General features: G+C 35.2%; 1 protein-coding gene across 7 annotated transcripts in view; it reads right to left on the bottom strand.

The window, feature by feature from the left end:
- Positions 1 to 18763, bottom strand: part of PSD3 (pleckstrin and Sec7 domain containing 3) — a 736339-nt gene that overhangs the window by 200535 nt on the left and 517041 nt on the right. The gene's annotated exons all lie outside the window — the stretch shown is intronic.

Below are 18763 nucleotides of genomic sequence, written 5' to 3'. Positions count from 1 at the left end.
AAGGAACACACAGGTGAAGCAAATAAGCCCAGGGTAAACAGCATTTGGTGAAACAGATTTTGCACAAAGTAAAAAATGGCATTTATAAGTAAGACACACAATACTGTGTTACATTTTACCACAGTAAAATATTAGGATATGATTAAAATTAGACCATGTACTCTATTTTTCTTATTCAAAATATGGTCTTATAGTTTCACTAGTTTGGGTACTGAAGTATGCCAACTTTTTTCATTGATGTAATAAATTTAACTGTTTTCATAACATTTTAATGAACAAGATACACATGAGAGGGACTGAACCTAGGGTATGAAAAAGTGTCTCAGAATAATTTCAGAGTTTCTATACCAACGACTTATGGAGTTTTTATCAGTCTAACTTCATAATTGTGCTTTACATTAGTGAGTGTTACCCTGGTACGCTTGAAGTGGTGGAGAGGGAAGACAGAAAACTTCTTTAGAGCTTTGGTAATGATAATGACAGTCAGCCCGATTCTCTGATTCTCCCAGATAAGATCAGATCCTTGTAATCAAGTTGTTCCACTATGACAACCACCCAAGAAAATGCTACTCCCATCTGTGCTTTCTTTTTTTATTATTATTATTTTTTTTAAAGATTATTTATTTATTTATTTGACAGAGAGAGAGAGATCACCAGTAGGCAGAGAGGCAGGCAGAGAAAGAGAGGAGGAAGCAGGCTCCCCGCTGAGCAGAGAGCCCGATGCGGGACTCGATCCCAGGACCCTGAGATAATGACCTGAGCCGAAGGCAGTGGCTTTACCCACTGAGCCACCCAGGCGCCCCCCATTTGTGCTTTCTTAATTTTGTGTAAGATGTAAAAGAAAACACAAACGTATCTCTAAGCTATAAAACCAACACAACACATACTGAAGAAAAGGATATGTGCATCTTAACATTATAATGATGTTGGAATGTTTTCCTTCAAAGAAGGACTTGGAGAAATTCAAGTCACCAAAGATTCAGTACAAATATATTTAGGTTACTGATTTTATATTACTTAAGATTTAATTCATGTACCCTTAGCCAGTATTTTCACAAACTCTGTGGGAATTCTGCAGGGTGGCTACAATAGTAAGTTTAACCCAGTGAGCCACCCAGGGGCCCCTACAATAGTAAATTTAAATACCAGATAATTATGAAACGAATAAAAATTAGGAGGCATTTCATAATTAACAGGACATGGTAAAATGTATCCTCAAATACAAAAACTGATAGAACATCAAATTAAAATAAGGGGTAAACCGAGGCACAAAGACCATGCTGTAAATTAAATGTTCTTTTTGAGGAACTCAGATTTACTGAAGAACTACAACAACCTATTGTTTAAATGTCTCATGAGGCTGCACTTACTTGGAAGCGCAGAGAGAGCAGACATCTAACAAGCCTTGGGAGACTCTTGCTGGATAAATGTCTTTTTAATGGGCTCCATGACTTGTATGAGCATTTTAAACCCACAAGTAAGAGTTAAGTGAGAAACTGCGGTTGAAAAGAGATCATTAAAGGTTCTTTATATACTACCATACTCAAAATTACCTAGAATAATTTAATGATGTAGTAAAATTTTAAAAATGTATTCATAAAGTAGATATACTTGACAGTGATAGCTAAGCATCTAAATATTTTCTAATACATTCAATTCTGTCCTAGAACAAGTTTTTTCAAATTTTTTTGCCCATGAGAATATTTTACTTAACAAGGTACTGAGTTCCAAAATAGAAAATTCTTGCTCAGATGCATATCATGCAATAAAAAACTTTTATAAAGTATATAAAAGTAAAAGTATATAAAAAAGTATATAAAAGTAAATAAAAGTATTCTGTAAAATTCAACAAACTTGCCATACTGTAATCCTCTCCCAATGTATATATTATAACATGACAAATCTAAAAAGTAGATGTTAACCTTATCATTTTCAATTGCAAAATTACAAAGGGATTTTCTTGAATCTTTCTGGTGCCTTATAATGACACACTGTTTTTCTTAAAAAAAAAAAAAAAAGGAAAATGGGTTTTGGAAATGCAACTAAAACTTATATATCCTTCATCACAATTTCCTATCCTTCTATCCACTCAGCTTAGTTAAGAACTGATTTGTCTTTAAGCCCACAGTCATTCCTTTCATTCTCGTCCATGCTTTATCACATCAAAAAGTCTTATTATTAGTATCTTCAACTTCTTTATCCCACTGCCTCTCTGTTGTACCTAAAAAAGAAACCCTAACACCTAACAGTTTATGCAGCCAAATCATAAAAACATGAATGGAGCTGGCCTCAGGGACACAGGCACTTAAAACTCTCCTCCTTGCTTCTCAACTATTCTCTTTCCATCCCAAACATCTCCACTCCTTGTTCCTTTACTACACAAGAAACATTTCTATAACAAGCAATACCCATTACATCATTTATGTCTCTCAACAAGAGAAAACAATTCTTTTCCCTAACTCCAATTTGAAAAGATTCTAATTGGTGTGATTTAGATCACCTGTCCTCCCCATGGACTAATCCATGTGGCTGGAAGATGAGGTATAATGACTGGGCCCAGCCCTGAAGTCAAGGAAGTTGGGGTATGTATTAAAGAAGGGGTAGCACTGCCTTAGTCACTAGTGTAATCCTCCTGAGCTTTACAGTCTCCCCTATTTATATGTGACCCGTTCAGCACTGATAGTGAAAACTAAATTAAACAAGAGCATAAATTATTGTCACTGAATATTTAGCATCTCAAACTTCAGGAGAGACTTCATTCATGAGTCTCATTTAATTTTTTGCCATCTTTCCTAAAATATATCTGGCAAGGGCATCTATTTTCTCTGCCTTTCTAATGGTATGGGAAGGGGTATCGTGACTCTACCAGGTTAAACCTCTAAAATTGGTCCTGATACCTTCCCTTTCTGTGGTGACGTCTCCTCTTTTATTAGCTCCTTTCTATCAGCTGTCAAACATGTACAAGTCTCCCTAAACCCCACTTCTGTAATTTTGTTATCACCCTTTGTCCTCAGCCCCTATTTTAGCCAAATTCTGAGAGAAGTTTCTATAATATTTCCATTTAATGTCTTCTCTTCAAATCAGGCAATCCTGCTTTCCTTGCTGTTCCTCCATTAAAAACGGATCACAATAAGTGCACCTGCTTCTTTCATGTTATATTCAAGGCCACTTTTCAGTGTTCCTGTGTCACTTTGCCCATCTGCAGCACTGGATACTCTCAAATATGTTCTTCCTTATTTTCTGTGACACAATACAGTCCCCTGCATTTTCTCCTCTCTGCATAATACCTGTTACTCACACCTTATCTTCACTTAAATGCGGGTGAGCCTGAGGGTTTATCTTCAGCTCCTGTGAACTCTCATGAACATTAGATGCGCATGTCAGACACACTTGGATGTTTTCAAAGCACCACAAACTCAGTAAAAAGGAACTAAGGCATGAAGACCTAAAAGTGGGAATGTATTCTCAATCTTAGTAAACTGTATCAGTATGAAGTAATTTTTTGAGTGTGAAATACCATACATAAAGCCTACATAAAAGTGATTTACAGTAATATAAAATATAGCCAAGTCAGAATCCTGGGACTAGCAGAATTCTTCTATCAACTATTTCATCCAAATACCATTATATTCCTATTACACAATCGAGAAAGTTCCAAGTCAAAGTCATATTTGTATCTGCCTACTAATGGCATAAGGATAAGTCTCTTAGTAATAATGTTTTTGGGATGATTTGTAAAACTCTCAAATTTCCACTCAAGAAACAACAAAATGAGATTTCAGAGCTGACAGAGGCCTTAGAGATCATCAAACAAATTCTTCCTTTTATAGATTAAGGAAAATGAAGTCCAGTGTAATTAACTTCTTTCAAGGTCCTATAGTTATTTTCCACAAACTCTGACTCAGAAATCACATTTCTCAGCAATCAATTGACTAAATTCATTCAACTAACTATATTCTCTCTTATCAACTAACTAAAACTAACTACATTCTCTCCTCCTAAGACCAAACTTTATAGTACCGTAAATGCCCGGCTTGTCAAGACCCATGTGAAAAGGTAACAAGGCCTCTCTCAGAATACATTCAATAATGGTGGTCACTCTAATATTCTAAAGGATGAGCTTTCAACAAAAGTCACTGTTGCTAGGACACAGGCTTGAAATGCCTTTGTTTGGTGACCATGACTGACTGGTTTGCCACTGATCCTATAGTCTCAGTCCACTTAAAAGTAAAGCTATCTGCCATATAAATGGCTGAAACTGGAGATGTAGACTATAGCTTGGGAAAATAATTTATCCCTGGCTTTGTGAGGGGTTATTTGACCTAGCTCCAAGAAAGCAAAGTCTGTAGGCAAACATTGTCATGAAAGGCTGTTAGATCCCAGTGGCTATGAACTGACAGCTAGGGATAAATCAACCTTCAAAGACCACAGTGACCCATACGTATTATATGCTGTGAGGTGATAAACAATTGTGGTGGGCTAAGTAATGGACCCTCAGATGATGTCCAGGTCCTAATCCCTGGAACCTGTAAACATTTCTGTATCTAGCAGAAAGACTGAAAATGTGATTAAGTTAATGATCTTGAGATGGGGAGGGGATCTGCACTGGGTGGTGTCTGTAGAAGATGGAAGAGGGAGATTTCAGAAAGACAGAAGCAGCGAGGGCAATGTGAAGATGAACACAGCAAATGGACACAGGCACAAGGGAAGGAATGCTAACCAGCACCGTCACCTAGAAGAGGCAGTGACTCTCTCCTAGACATTCCAGGAGGAGTACAGCATGTTGACAACTTGATTTCAGACTTCTGGTTTCCAAAGTTATGAGAAGATAAATTTCTGTTGTTTTAAGACACCAAGTTTGTGTTACTTCGTTATAACAGCCCTAGGAAACTAATGTACAAACGTACAAATGTAAGACAGATATCTAAGTAAAGAAAGGCTGATTTTCAGAAATATTTCCAGAGTCGGTCCCTAGATAAAACATAATCTCTTACCTAAGTGGCTTTCAAAATCGGTCAAAGAATTTAAAAAAAAAATATTGATTATTGAGCTCCATCCCAGATCTTCTCATCCCATATCTACTGATCAGATTCCCAGTAGAGAAAAAATATAAATACTTCTAAATGCTCTACTCCTGACTTTTATATGAACTTGTTAAAAACCACTTTGCAAATTTACCAACAATTTAATTTTTTCTAAAGACTTTTTATTATTTGTCGGAGTGAGAAAGAGAGAGCATACACAAGGAGGGGGAGCAGCAGGCAGGAGGAGAAGCAGGCTCCCTGTGGAGCAAGGATCCCAGGACCCCCTTGACCAGGACGAAGGCAGGCACTTACCTGACTGAGCCACGCAGGTGTTCTTACCAAATATTTATTTAAGTGAAATTCCTGCAGTTTAACCCAGGAGCTAGACAACAGTCAAATGCCTCCACTGAGATTAAACAGGACAGAAGGATTCTTCAAATTTGAAGTTCATTAAATTTTAAGAATGAGAAAGCAAAAGTAAATTGCTTAAATTACAGAGATTAAGGTTTCTTGGTCTAAATTTACTTTTAAGTCTTTGTTCCTAACTTTTGATTGCTTCTCATTGAGATGATAAAATGCAATTTTATTCACAGCTCAACACCATTGCTGACAGCCCACACATGGTTCTCTGAAGTTTTCCCATTACCATGCGTTGTGTAACCTGAGTTTCTCTCTCTCTCTCTCTTCCTCCTTCTCCCTTCCTGCCACCCCTTCCTCACAGAGAGGCACATTTTGCAATCTACGATATTCATGTATTTTAGTTCAATCATCTCTAAACTCCAATGATTTTTTTCCTCTATGTGTTCTTTCAATTATTATAAAAAGTACAAAAGATAAATTGGATTGCTTCCAATTTCCTTTAGTGAGACAGTAACCACAGCGAAATTTGTACCCAGGAAGAATTATGACACCATTAACACCATTTACACTAGGGCTATCTTTTCCAAGGCAAATATCATGCAGATATTCAGATTAAGCAGACTTTTAAGTACAAAATTAAATATGCACTACTCTGGATGTTATTATCAAAGAGAGACCATGTTTGAAAAGACGTTATTTTAAAACGAATGATAAAACTCGTAATTAAATAAATTTCAAATTGTTTAGAGAAACTCAAAAAATAGGTCAACGCAATGGTGTTCTATATTTATTTTCTTTTCTATGCCTTAGAATAATACTGAAAAACTGCATTACCCTCCACATTAGAAGTTTCCCTAAAATCAGTCTTTCGAATGGATTTTTTGTTTGCCCCTTCTATTCCTGCAGGATTCTACGTGTATTCAATGTACCAAATAAGATTATGGTAAGAGCTATACCCCCCTCCTTTTTTTAAGTGGCAACTGTCAAGTAGAGGCACAGAATAAACAGCCTGAAGCTTGGACCACAGAGCATTCATAGGGCAGATCCATCTTAGGGAGAAAGTACTAAAGATGAGTTTCTCAAGATTGATCCCCTTTAAGTCACTGTGTTCCTGAACCCACTAGACAATTTTCATTTACCAAAGTTTAAAGAGTACTGCATTAAAGAACATATATTTACAAGCAACATCATAAACATTCATCTCTAGTTCTCACTCAGGGTGACAGAAGCATGCTCAATATAAAGTAACTTATTTTGTTTTTTTCCCCATATCTGTAGTTAGATCTGTTTTTTGAATCCAGCCACCAGTAAACAGAATCGAAATCTATGTCTTGGACAATTAACTTGAACTTTCTGTTGTGGTGCACTTAACAAACCCAGCCAGCAATGGCAGAAAAACCAAACCATTATCTGTCTGACGCAATTGGGTAGATGTGCCAGCAAAAACCCAAAACAGACAACAGAAAACTAATTTAAAAATGCTTTTGTTATTGAATGAGAATCTGAGGTATACTATCTGTATACCTCAGAGGTATAATATGTGTAATTCATCACATAAACATTTTTTAGAGCATTGTGTTGGCTGGAGTGACATTATGCTAGGTGCAGACAAATACATTCTGCCTTCAGGGGCCTCTTATGTGAGGGTGACAAAATGTGATGCTAAACCTCACTGAGCTTTACCTAATGGAGAATTAGTCAGCTAAGACAGTCTAACTTTGCTTCCTATTTACAATGTGCAAGATGCTTTTACACCCACAGTATCTAATAATCTGATGTGATACTGAATGTATTTTCTTTAAGTAAAAATTTTATAGAAGGAAAACAGCTCCAATCTCTGGATCTAAGGATTTAAAGTGTAGGGGTGAGCATATATCTGACTGACATTAACTTTTTAAAGATTTTACTCATTTATTTGACAGAGAGAGAGAGAGTTGATTCTCTAAGGGGGTAGAGGGGAACATGGGGCTTGCATGATTGCCTGTTGTCAAATGTATCTTTATGAGCTAAAATAGAAACCACCATTCCTTCATTTTTACTGAAGGGAAAAGAAACGTAGCCAAAGATAATACCAAACAGGCACACAAAAGATTTGGTGAGCAGTTCTGGAGGTACCACTAAACCAAACATGAAAATAAATAAAACTATAATTCCCAATTAACATTTCTACTAATGCAATACTCCAAACAAATACATACACACACGTATTTTCATTCATTCATTTTGAGGGATGGGTTGGTCAGTAAGGTGTTATGAGAATTTACACAGAGCACATTTCCCCTAAAGAGCCTTTACTACACCTTACAATTGCTTTCCATTTGATTAGCTACTATGTCTTAGGGAAAAGTTCTTAAATATGCTAGTATGAATGACACTATTGCAAATGCAAAAATTCAAATAGTAAATAGCCATTAAGTTTCTTTTTTAAAAATAGAGGTATAATTGTCATATAACATTAGATTAGTTTTAGGTACACAATATAATGGTTCAATATCTGTACTAAGTTCCTTTTTTTTTTTTTAAGATTTTATTTATTTTATTTGACAGAGAGAGAGATCACAAGTAGGCAGAGAGGCAGGCAGAGACAGAGGGGGAAGCAGGCTCCCCGTTGAGCAGAGGGCCCGATGCGGGGCTCAATCCCAGGACACTGAGATCATGACCTGAGCCAAAGGTAGCGGCTTAATCCACTGAGCCACCCAGGTGCCCCACTAAGTTCCTTTTTAAGCAACAATTTTAACTAGAATTTTTTTCTCACTTTCTAAAACTGTAAATAGATCCCCTAACAAAATAAAGGCCATATATGACAAGTGCACAACTAACATACTACTCAGCAGTGAAAAGGCTCAAAACTTTTCCTCAAGTCAGGAACAAGACAAAGATACTTAAACTTGCCACTTTTATTGACAACAGTACTGGAAGTCCCAGCTAGAGCAATTAGGTAAGAAAAAGAAATAAAAGGCATTCAAGTTGAGGAAATAAAAAAGTAAGTAAAATGATCATTATTTGCAGATGACATGGTATTACATATAAAAAACCCTGAAGACTCCATCAAAAAAAATAGTGGATCTAATAAAAGGGTTCAATAAAGCTGCAGGATACAAAGTCAATATATGAAAAACTGTAGTGTTTCTAACACTAATAACAAAGAATCAGAAAGAGAAATTAAAATAATTCTACTTTATAATTACATCAAAAAGAATCTAATACCTAGGAGTAAATTTCACCAAGAAGGTAAAAGACCTATACAGTGAAAACTGTAAGATATTAATGAAAGAAACTATAGAAGATACAAATAAATGTTAAGATATTATGTGTTCAGGGACTGGAAGAATACCATTAAAATGTCCATTGTATCCAAAGCAGTCTTCCACTTTAGTGCAATCCAAATAAAAATTCCAATGGTATTTTTAAAGAAATAGAACAAACAATTCTAAAAGATGGAAAGAACCACAAAAGACCTCAAACAGCCAAAACAATCGAGAAAGAACAAAGTTGGAGACATCATACTCTCTGATTTCAAACTATGTTACAACAACTAACTACAATAACTAAGCAGCATGATCCTGGCATGAAAACAGATTTCACAGATCAATGGAATAGAAAGCCCAGGAAAAAAAATCCACATATATATGATCTATTAATTTATGACAAAGAAGCCAAAAATCTGAAATGGAGAAAGTACAGTCTAATCAATAAATTGTGTTGGGAAAATTGGACTGCTACATGCAAAGGAATGAAACTGGACCACTATCTTATACCATACATAAATTTTAACACAAAAAGGATTACAAACTTGAATGTAAGGCCTAAAATCATAAAACTCCTAGAAGAAGACATAGAGAGTAAGTTCTTTTATGCCAGTATTGGTAATGATGGTTTTGCCTTTGCAAAGGAGCAAAGAGTTGCAATTAGTTAAGTGGGACTGTATCAAACTAAAAAGCTTCTGCAGAGCAAAGGAATCATCAACAAAATAAAAAGGCAACCTACTGAATGGGAAAAAAATATTTGCAAATCATATATGTGATTAGGGTTTAATATGTAAAATATAATATACATAACTCAACAGCAGAAAAAAATCCAATTAAAATATGGGCAGAGGATCTAAATAGGCATTTTTCCAAAGAGGACCTGAATAGACATCCCCCTACCAAAGAGATGGCCAGCAGGTACATGAAAAGATGCTCAATAGCACTAATTATCAGGGAAATGTAAATAAAAACCACAATGAATTATCACCTCACACCTGTTAAAATGGCTAGTATCAAAAAGACAAGAGAGAACAAATGCTGACAAGGATGCAGAGTAAAAGGAACCCTAGTGCATTGTTGGTGGGAATGTATATCGGTGCAGTCACTATGGAGAACATCAGAGAGGTTCCTCAAAAATATTAAAACTAGAGATATCATATGATCCTGTAATTCCAGTTCCTGGCATTTATCCAAAGAAAATAAAAAGTACTAATTCAAAAAGATATACACAGCCCCCTGATTACTGCAGCATTATTTACAATCACTAAGATACGGAAACAACCTAGGTATCCACTGACAGATGAATGGATAAGGTGTGGCGTATATATGATGAAATATTATTCAGCCATAAAAGAGTGAAATCTTGCTATCTGATACAATATGGATGGACCTCGAGGGCATTATGCTAGATGAAACAAGTCAAACAGAGAAGGGCAAATACTGTATGAAATCACATATATGTGGAATCTAAAACAAAAACAACAAACCAAAAATGCAAGTTTGTAGATACATAGAATAGACTGATGGTTGCCAGATTGAGAGGTGAATAAAATGGGTGAAGGGGTCAAAAGGTACTAACTTCCAGTTACAAAAATAAGTTATGGGGATGTAATGTGCAGCATGGTGAATATAGTTCATACTCTACTGCATATTTGAAAATTGTTAAGAGAGTGGATTAAGTTAAAATTCACCATCACAAGGAAAAAAAATGTTCTATAACTATGTAAGGTGATCATTTTATAATATATAGAAATATCAAATCATTATGTTGTACACCTAAAACTTATCACAGACAACATGAATTGATGGTAGTTCAAATTATCTTCAACATCACTGAATCTTCATAAACTGTTTCAAATGGCACAGGTCACATAATTCATATTTATTGTATCACTCTATTGTACAATAACTACAACAAATATTTTATCATAACATATGCTAATATGTCAGAGGAAATTTTTAAGTAACTTTTTTAAACTATTTTTTATAACTACCGATAATTTTTTTCTATAATAGTATAATATACAGTATAAGTATACAAAATAGTATAGTTTCCTTCTTCACTACCAGAACACGTTAATTCCTATGTAACATCAATAGTACAGTAAACAGTTGCAACACTTGTAACAATATAGTCTAAACAAATCTCTTAAAACTATTCACTCATTCATTCATATATTCAGTCAAATATTTACTGAGTCTCTACTACTTATCAGGTTGTCAAGTATTAATATAGGCACTGAAAGTTCAGTGGTGAAAAACACAAGCAAAGAACTTAGATAGAGTGGGGTGGAAACAGACAATAAAGGAATAAGAAAACACAAACAGCAAGATGATTCTGTCATTTTCTGGTACACTTCTAGATAATTACCATAAGATATTAAAAGACTAGCTTTCAACAGGATGGACAAGAAAACTTTTATGCAAGGAAATTTAATGAGTGACAAAGAGCAGCTTCACAAAGATAAAGGGAAGATCGGTAAGTAGCTCCTTGGTGTAACTGAGCATGGTGAGTCTGAAGGCCTGTTGCAAGGGCAAATAGGTAGACAGGTCACATAGGGTTTTTTGACCAGAAAACAAAGAACTTCTGTGTGTGCTGGGCAACCATGGAGGAGAGACCTGCTCTAGTTCATGTTCTTACAGGTCATCCTGGTTTCTGTGTGGAGAAAGAACTAGAAGAGAGCAAGGGAAGTAGCAGAAAGACTGGTGGCATCTGGTTAGAGATGATGTGACCTGGAGACTGAGGTAATGGCAGTGGCAGATCTGGGATGTATCAGGCTATCTTCCTAAATTACGGGAGAAGGGTGGCCCATTTTTACATGCCTCAAACACAAATAAAAAATTGGATAAGACAGTTTTAACAATAGAACCAGAGATATACTGTCACCCATTAGTATTTAAAGTCATTTAAACTAAAAATGAAGTAGATACATTACAATATATCGTTAAAAGAATAAAGGTATAAAGCAGTGTACATGTATATAAATATAAATATATAAACATAATGTTTACAAAGAACCTTTATGAAATACAGAAGAAACCACTGACGGTGATTGCCTCTGGAGAGGGCGATTGGGGAAATGGGGACAGAGAGAGAATTTTCAATGGATAACCTACACTATTTGAATGTTTACCATAGCATGTATGCATCATTTCAACTGAAAACTAGATGATAATAAATTTTAAACTTCTTGCACATGTAATCAAGTCTACTGCCTCTCTTTTGTCTTCACAGTGCCTCATAAATTGTCTCAACCACAGCAAACGTTAAAAAAAAAAAAATTGAGAAGACAAAGACCTCAATGCTGATAATCCTAATACAGCAATTATGATAGGAATCAGTAAATGTAGAAAAAAGAACAATGAACTAGAAACCAGTAGACTCGTACCAAACATGCCTCTTGGATCACCTGTTATGACTTTTGGCCACTAACACTAACCCTCTGCTTTCTTCATCTGCAGACAGTAAAACACCTACCTCACAGAATTGTGGAGATGATATGAAACCATTTGTACACTGGCTAAGTGACACGTAAATAAAAAGAACTACTTTTCTTACATGCAGTCTACTTCTGCCCTCCTCAGATTTTATAGAACATCTGAATTTAGATATCTAAATGTATCCATTCCATGCCCCTTAGCCAATCAATATCCCATGGCAAACATACGCTGGGCATTGGGAGAATCACTTATTCTGAAACAAACAGGCAGTTTGGCATCACGGACAAATTATGCCAACAAACTAAGATTTACTGAGTGGTTAACAAGTGCCAAGACCTGTTCCTAGGGTTATAAATAACCTACATCATCATTTACCACTACCCACAGGTATTATTCCCATTTTACAGAGAAGGGAAATAGAGTGCATAGGCTTTAAGTGCTATTAAGTGGCAGATCTCAAAATGGAATCATAGGCAGTTAGACTCTAAAGCCTTTATAATTTTTTCCTTGACCGTTGATTTCTTTAAAAAATATAGGCGTTCACTTCCTATTTCCACCTGTGTATCCAAACTAGCCTGGGCTATATAATTCTTCCTCCCCAAATTTTAAAACACAAGAGTACAAAGTTTCTGACCACTCAGACTAGTATACTCTTCACTCAAGGATCTTAGAATTTGGCACAGAACTCCAAATGAATGTCTAACAACATTTTAGTGCTAGAGCCCTATCTGTTTTAGGATGCCACGTTAGATGTGTGACAACTGGAAGAAGGTCTTCTATATATTTGACATTTATTGAGTGCTACTGTGCACTGGACTGTGAACTGAGCACTTCTGTACATTATTTAACTTAACCCTCTACAAGTATAATTTACTCCATTGATCTTAAGGCTGGGAATAAGGTGGACTGTTACTTGCTGAATGCTGTAGGCTGTCAGATCAAATTCAGGATGCCAAGTTAAATGTTAAGTTCACATAAACAATGAATGACTTAAATATGTCCCCAAACTTGGCATGAGAGATATTTGTGCTAAATATTATAATTTATCTGCACTTCACATTTAGCTGGGTTTTCTGTATTTTTATTTGCTAAGTCTGGCAACCTTATTCCAGTGACGAAGTTATTAGTAAGTGGCAAAACTGGAACTCAAACATAAGACTGACTCCAGAACCCATATTTTTATTCACTACTTTACACTTTCTTCTTTGTCCTTCCCTAAATAACCTTGCCATGACCCTGTCAAAACACTCATAAGAAGCGGTATGGATTCCAGGCAGAAGAGGTACTCTCATTAAGTGAGATTCTCATGAAAGATAGAAAGACTGCAACACATATTTTATAAGTACCCTCCATGTTTCAAACCAATGTGGGCATTAAAAACTAGTATACAAAAACATTATACAGCTGTAACTTAATATAGCAATCTTTAGAGCCAGACAGCTTGGGAAAAGTTAATGTAGCTATGTTCTTAGTGAATCACCACATTCTTCCATGTGAGTTACGATGAACATCCAAAATATTCTTCAGCAAATGTCTAACTATCCTCTGATCTGATTCAGACTATTCATGATTTTCGGACTCATCGCATTTATAATTATCTCGATTTTGCTTTTAATTCTTATAACTTAATCCTCTTGCAGTATAACTTATTTATCAAAAACTTGTTTGGATTTAGATAGCTAAGCCATTCTTTTGAAGAAATATACCAATAACTTCAATTATTGAATTCAAAAACTGAAGTATACTTGCTATAATCAGTTGTTAGACCTTCCTGTGGGTAAACCTTACTTGTTAAGAACTACCAGGCTTGTACCATAATAAAGATGCTTCATAATTTTAGAACATAAGGAAAACAAATTCTAAGTGTCTTTATAAAATGCATGCAGTATTGTTTAAATACCTAAGAAAAGTGGATCAACTATTTAATGATTATGGATATGATGGCAAAGTTAATGTGTGCTGTTAAAAAACCGGTGGGTAACATGCAGATTTCTTTTTACAAAAGGCTTGTAAAAAATGATCATTAGGGGACTCTGACATTTAGGGAGAACACCAGGCATGGCATTTGTTCTCTGTCATTTCCATGGACTAGACAAAGCAAGGAAAGACAAACCAAATGGAACTAGATTTCATCTAAAACAATCAATACAGCCAAATTAAATGATCTAATCCAGTGACTACCAGGTTTTTGGATTTCATAAACAGGAAAATATTCTAAAGAGGTTTTGGGAACCCACATGGAATTGCCAAGTTTTAAATTCTGCCAAGTGAGGAAACAAATTTTTTTAAACAAACTAAAGCACAACACTATCTACTACCATCATCATTCCATAAAAATAAGTAACAAGGACAATCTCAAATAAAGGAATGTTTCCCAAGAGAGGACCAGTCTTTCATGACCATTTTTACTACAGACAGAAAATTCTGACAGCAAACAGCAGCAGAACACAAGTTAGCCCCATAACTGCTAAAATGTAGTGTCTTGGGAAAGATATAACTTTTAAAAAAGTAGTTTATGTTTTTCAGTATTTGCTAAACAACAAGTTAAGATACACAAACCATTTTATTCTTTGAATTTTTATGCTTTCCTAAATTTTTAAAAATGTTAACTTTTTAATTCCAGTTAATTAACATAATTATTCCAGTCGTGTTGCATTAGTTTCAGGTGTAAAATATAGTTTGAACAATCCATACATCACTAGTACTCAACACAATGAGTGTACAACCTTAATCCCCATCACTTATTTAACCCATCCCCCCCGCCCCGGTAATCATCAGTTTGTTCTCTATAATTAAGAATCAGTTTCTTAATTCCTCTTGCTCTTTCTCTTTTTCCCTTTGTTCATTTGTTTTGTTTATCAGTGAAATCATATGGTATTTATCTTTCTCTGATTTATTTTACTTAGAATTATACACTCTATTTCCATTTATGTCGTTGCAAATGGCAAGATTTCATTCTTTTTAGGGCGAATAACATTCCACTGTGTGTGTGTGGGTGTGTATACCACAGCTTCTTGAACATCAGTAGATGGACGCTTGGGCTACTTCCTTATCTTCCCTATCATAAATAATGCTGCTACAAACATAGGGGTGCATGTACTCCTTTGTGTTAGTGTTTTCTTATTCTTTGGGTAAATAGCCAGTAGTGGGACTGCTGGATCAAAGGGCAGATCTATTTTAACTTTTCGAGAAATGTCCATACTGTCTTCCACAGCGGCTGCCCCAGTTTGCATTCCAAACAACATTGCACAAACATTCGTTTTTCTCCACATCCTCACCACCAACATCTGTTGTTTCCTATGTGGTTGATTTTAGCCATTCTGACAGGTGTGAGGTGATATCTCGTAGTTTTCCATGTGCATTCTGCTGATGATTAGTGATGTTAAGCATCTTTCCATGTATCTGTTAGGCTGTTCAGGTCTTCTGCCCATTTTTAAATAGATTACTTGTTTCTCAGGTGTTGAGTTATATAAGTTCTTTATATTTTGGATACTAACCTTTTATCAGATATGTCATTTGCAAATATCTTTTCCCATTCCATAGGCTGCTTTCCAGTTTTGTCGACCACTGCTCAGAAGCTATTATTTTGATGTAGTTCTAATACTTTATTTTTGCTTTTGTTTCCCTTGACTCAGAAAACATATCTAGAAAGAAGTTGCTACAGCCAATGTCAAAGAGGTTACTTCCTGTGTTCTCTTCTGGGATGTTCATGGTTTCAGGTCATACATTTAAGTCTTTAGCCCATTTTAAATTTATTTTTGTGTATGGTGAAAGAAAGAGGTCCAATTTCTTTCTTTTGTATGTAGCTGTCCAGTTTTCCCAACACCATTTGTTAAAGAGACTTTTTCCCACTGGCTACTCTTTCCTGTGCTGTCAAAGATTAACTGACCATATAGTTGTGGGTTTATTTCTGGGTTTTCTATTCTGTTCCATTAATCTAGGTGTATAAGTCCAGAATTGGGATGCTATCAGCTTTGCTTTTTTTTTTTTCCAAGACTCTTTTGGCTATTTGAGGTCCTTGGTGGTTCCACACAAATTTTATAATTCTTTGTTCTAGTTCTGTGAAAAATGCTCTTGGTATTTTCATAGAGATTGCATTAAATCTGCAGATTGCTTTGAGCAGTATAAACATTTTAACAATTATTTGTTCTTCTGATCCATGAGCACGGAATACCTTTTCATTTCTTCGCATTGTCTTGAATTTCTTTCAGAGTATAGATCTTTTACCTCTTTGGTTAGGTTAGGTTTATTCCTAGGTGCTTTTGGCACAACTGTAAATGGGATCGTTTTCTGCTACTTCATTATTAGTGCAGAGAAAGGCAATGTATCTCTATATGTTAATTTTGTACCCTGTGACTACTTAATTTGTGTATTGATTCTAGAAGTTTTCTGGTAGAGTCCTTTGGGTTTTCTATCTAGAGTATGATGTTAACTGTAAATACCAAGTTTTACTTCTTCCTTATCAACTTGGATGCCTTTTCTTTCTTTTTGTTGTCTGATTGCTGTGGCTAGAACTTTTAGTACAATGTTGAATAAAATTGGTAAGAGTGGACATTCTTGTTCTGTTTCTTAGGGGAAATCTCTTAGTTTTTCTCCATTTAGGATGATGCTGACTGTGGGGTTTCATTTCAGGCTTTTACTATGTTGAGGTATGCTCCTCTATCCCTACTTTGTTGAGGGATTTTATCATGAATGAATGTTGTACTTTGTCAAATGCTTTTATGCAGATATTTAAACAATCATGTGGTTCTTAGCCTTTCTCTTAGTGATGTACCATGTTGGCAAACAGTGAACCACACCTGCAACCCAGGAATAAATCCAACGTGATTGTGGTGAATGATCTTTTAAATATATTGTTGAATTTGGTTTGCTAGTATTCTGCTGAGGATTTCTGCATCTATTTATATCAAGCATACTGGCCTGTACTTCTCTTTTTTAATGGTATCTTTATCTGGTTTTGCTACTGGGATAATGCTGGCCTCACAGAATTTGGATGTTTTCCATCCTTTTCTATTTTTTGAAATAGTTTCAGAAGACTAGGTATTAAATCTTCTTTAAATGTTTGTTAGAATTTGCCTATGAAGCCATCTGGTCCTAGATTTCTGTTTGTTGGCAATTTTTTGATTACTAACTTAGTTTCTTTGCTAATTGTCAGTCTGTTCAAATTTTCTATTTCTTCTTGTTCAGTTTTGGTAATTTATACATTTCTAGAAATGTATCCATTTCTTCTAGGTCATTCAGTTTTTTGACATATAATTTTTATAATATTCTAATTATTTGCATTTCTGGGGTGTTGGTTGTTGTTTCTCCTCTCTTGCGATTTTTATGTGAGTCTTTTCTCCTTCCTTCTTGATCTGGCTAGAGGTTTATCAATTTTATGATTCTTTAACCAGTTCCTTTGGTTACAGTTCCTTTGATCTGTCCTTTGACATTTTACTTTCTATTTCATTTGTTTCTGCTCTAATCTTTACTATTTCTTTCCTTATGCTAGTTTTAGGTTTTATTTGTTCTTCTTTTTCTAGCTTCTTCAGGTACAAGGTTAGGTTAGGTTGTTTATTTGAGACCGTTCTTGCTTTTTTTTTTTTTAAGATTTTATTTATTTGACACACAGAGAGAGATCACAAGCAGGCAGGGAGGCAAGCAGAGAACCCGATACGGGCCTTGATCCCAGGACACTGAGATCATAACCTGAGCTGAAGGCAGAGGCTTAATCCACTGAGCCACCCAGGTACCCCCACCTTTCTTGCTGCTTGAGGTGGGCCTATATTTCTATAAAATTCCCTCTTGGAACAACTTTTACTGTATCCCATAGGTTCTGGACTGTGGTGTTTTCATTTTTATTTGTTTTCATGTGTTTTTAAATTGTTTATTGTTTATTTTATTTCCTGGCTGTTTATTAGCACATTATTTAACCTCCATGTATTTGTGGTCTTTCTAGATTTTTTTTCTTGTGTTTGAAATCTAATATCATAACCCTGGTGTCAGAAAACATATACAGCATGTCTTCCATCTTGAATTTGTTGAGGTTTGATTTGTGGGTTAATATGTTATCTATTCTAGCAAATGTTCCATGTGCACTTGAAAATAATGTGTATTCTGCTGCTTTAGGATGGAATGTTCTGAATATATCTATTAAATCCACCTGTTTCAGTGCACCATTTAAAGCCATTGCATTGTTTTCTTCTTGATTTTGTTTAGATGATTTATACTTTGATGTAAGTGGGGTGTTAAAGTCTCCTACTATTATATTATCAATTAGTTCCTTTATGTGTATTATTAGCTATTTTATGTATTTGGGTGCTCCCGTATTGGGTGTGTAAATATTTACAACTGTCGTATCATCTGTTGGATTGTCCTGTTACAATTATATAGTGTCCTTCTTTGTCTCTTGTTACAATCTTTGTTTTGAAGTCTATTTGGTCTATTATAAGTATTGCTACTCCAGTTTTCTTTTGAAATCTATTTACATGATAGATGTTTCTCCAACCCCTCACTTTTAATCTGCAGGTGTCCTTAAGATTGAAATGAGTCTTTTGTAAGCAGCATATAGATGGGTATTGTTTCTTAGCCACTGTCTTTGATTTGAGAATTTAGTGCATTTACATTCAAAGTAATTACTGATAGATATGTATTTACTGTTGTTTTATTATGTGTTTTGTGGTTGTTAATATTTTTTCTGATCCTTTTTTC

Source organism: Mustela nigripes, chromosome 18, assembly GCF_022355385.1.
Source record: "Mustela nigripes isolate SB6536 chromosome 18, MUSNIG.SB6536, whole genome shotgun sequence".
Taxonomy (NCBI): Eukaryota; Metazoa; Chordata; class Mammalia; order Carnivora; family Mustelidae; genus Mustela; species Mustela nigripes.
The sequence above is the reverse complement of the archived record's forward strand: the minus strand, read 5'-3'. Positions and strand labels throughout refer to the sequence as shown.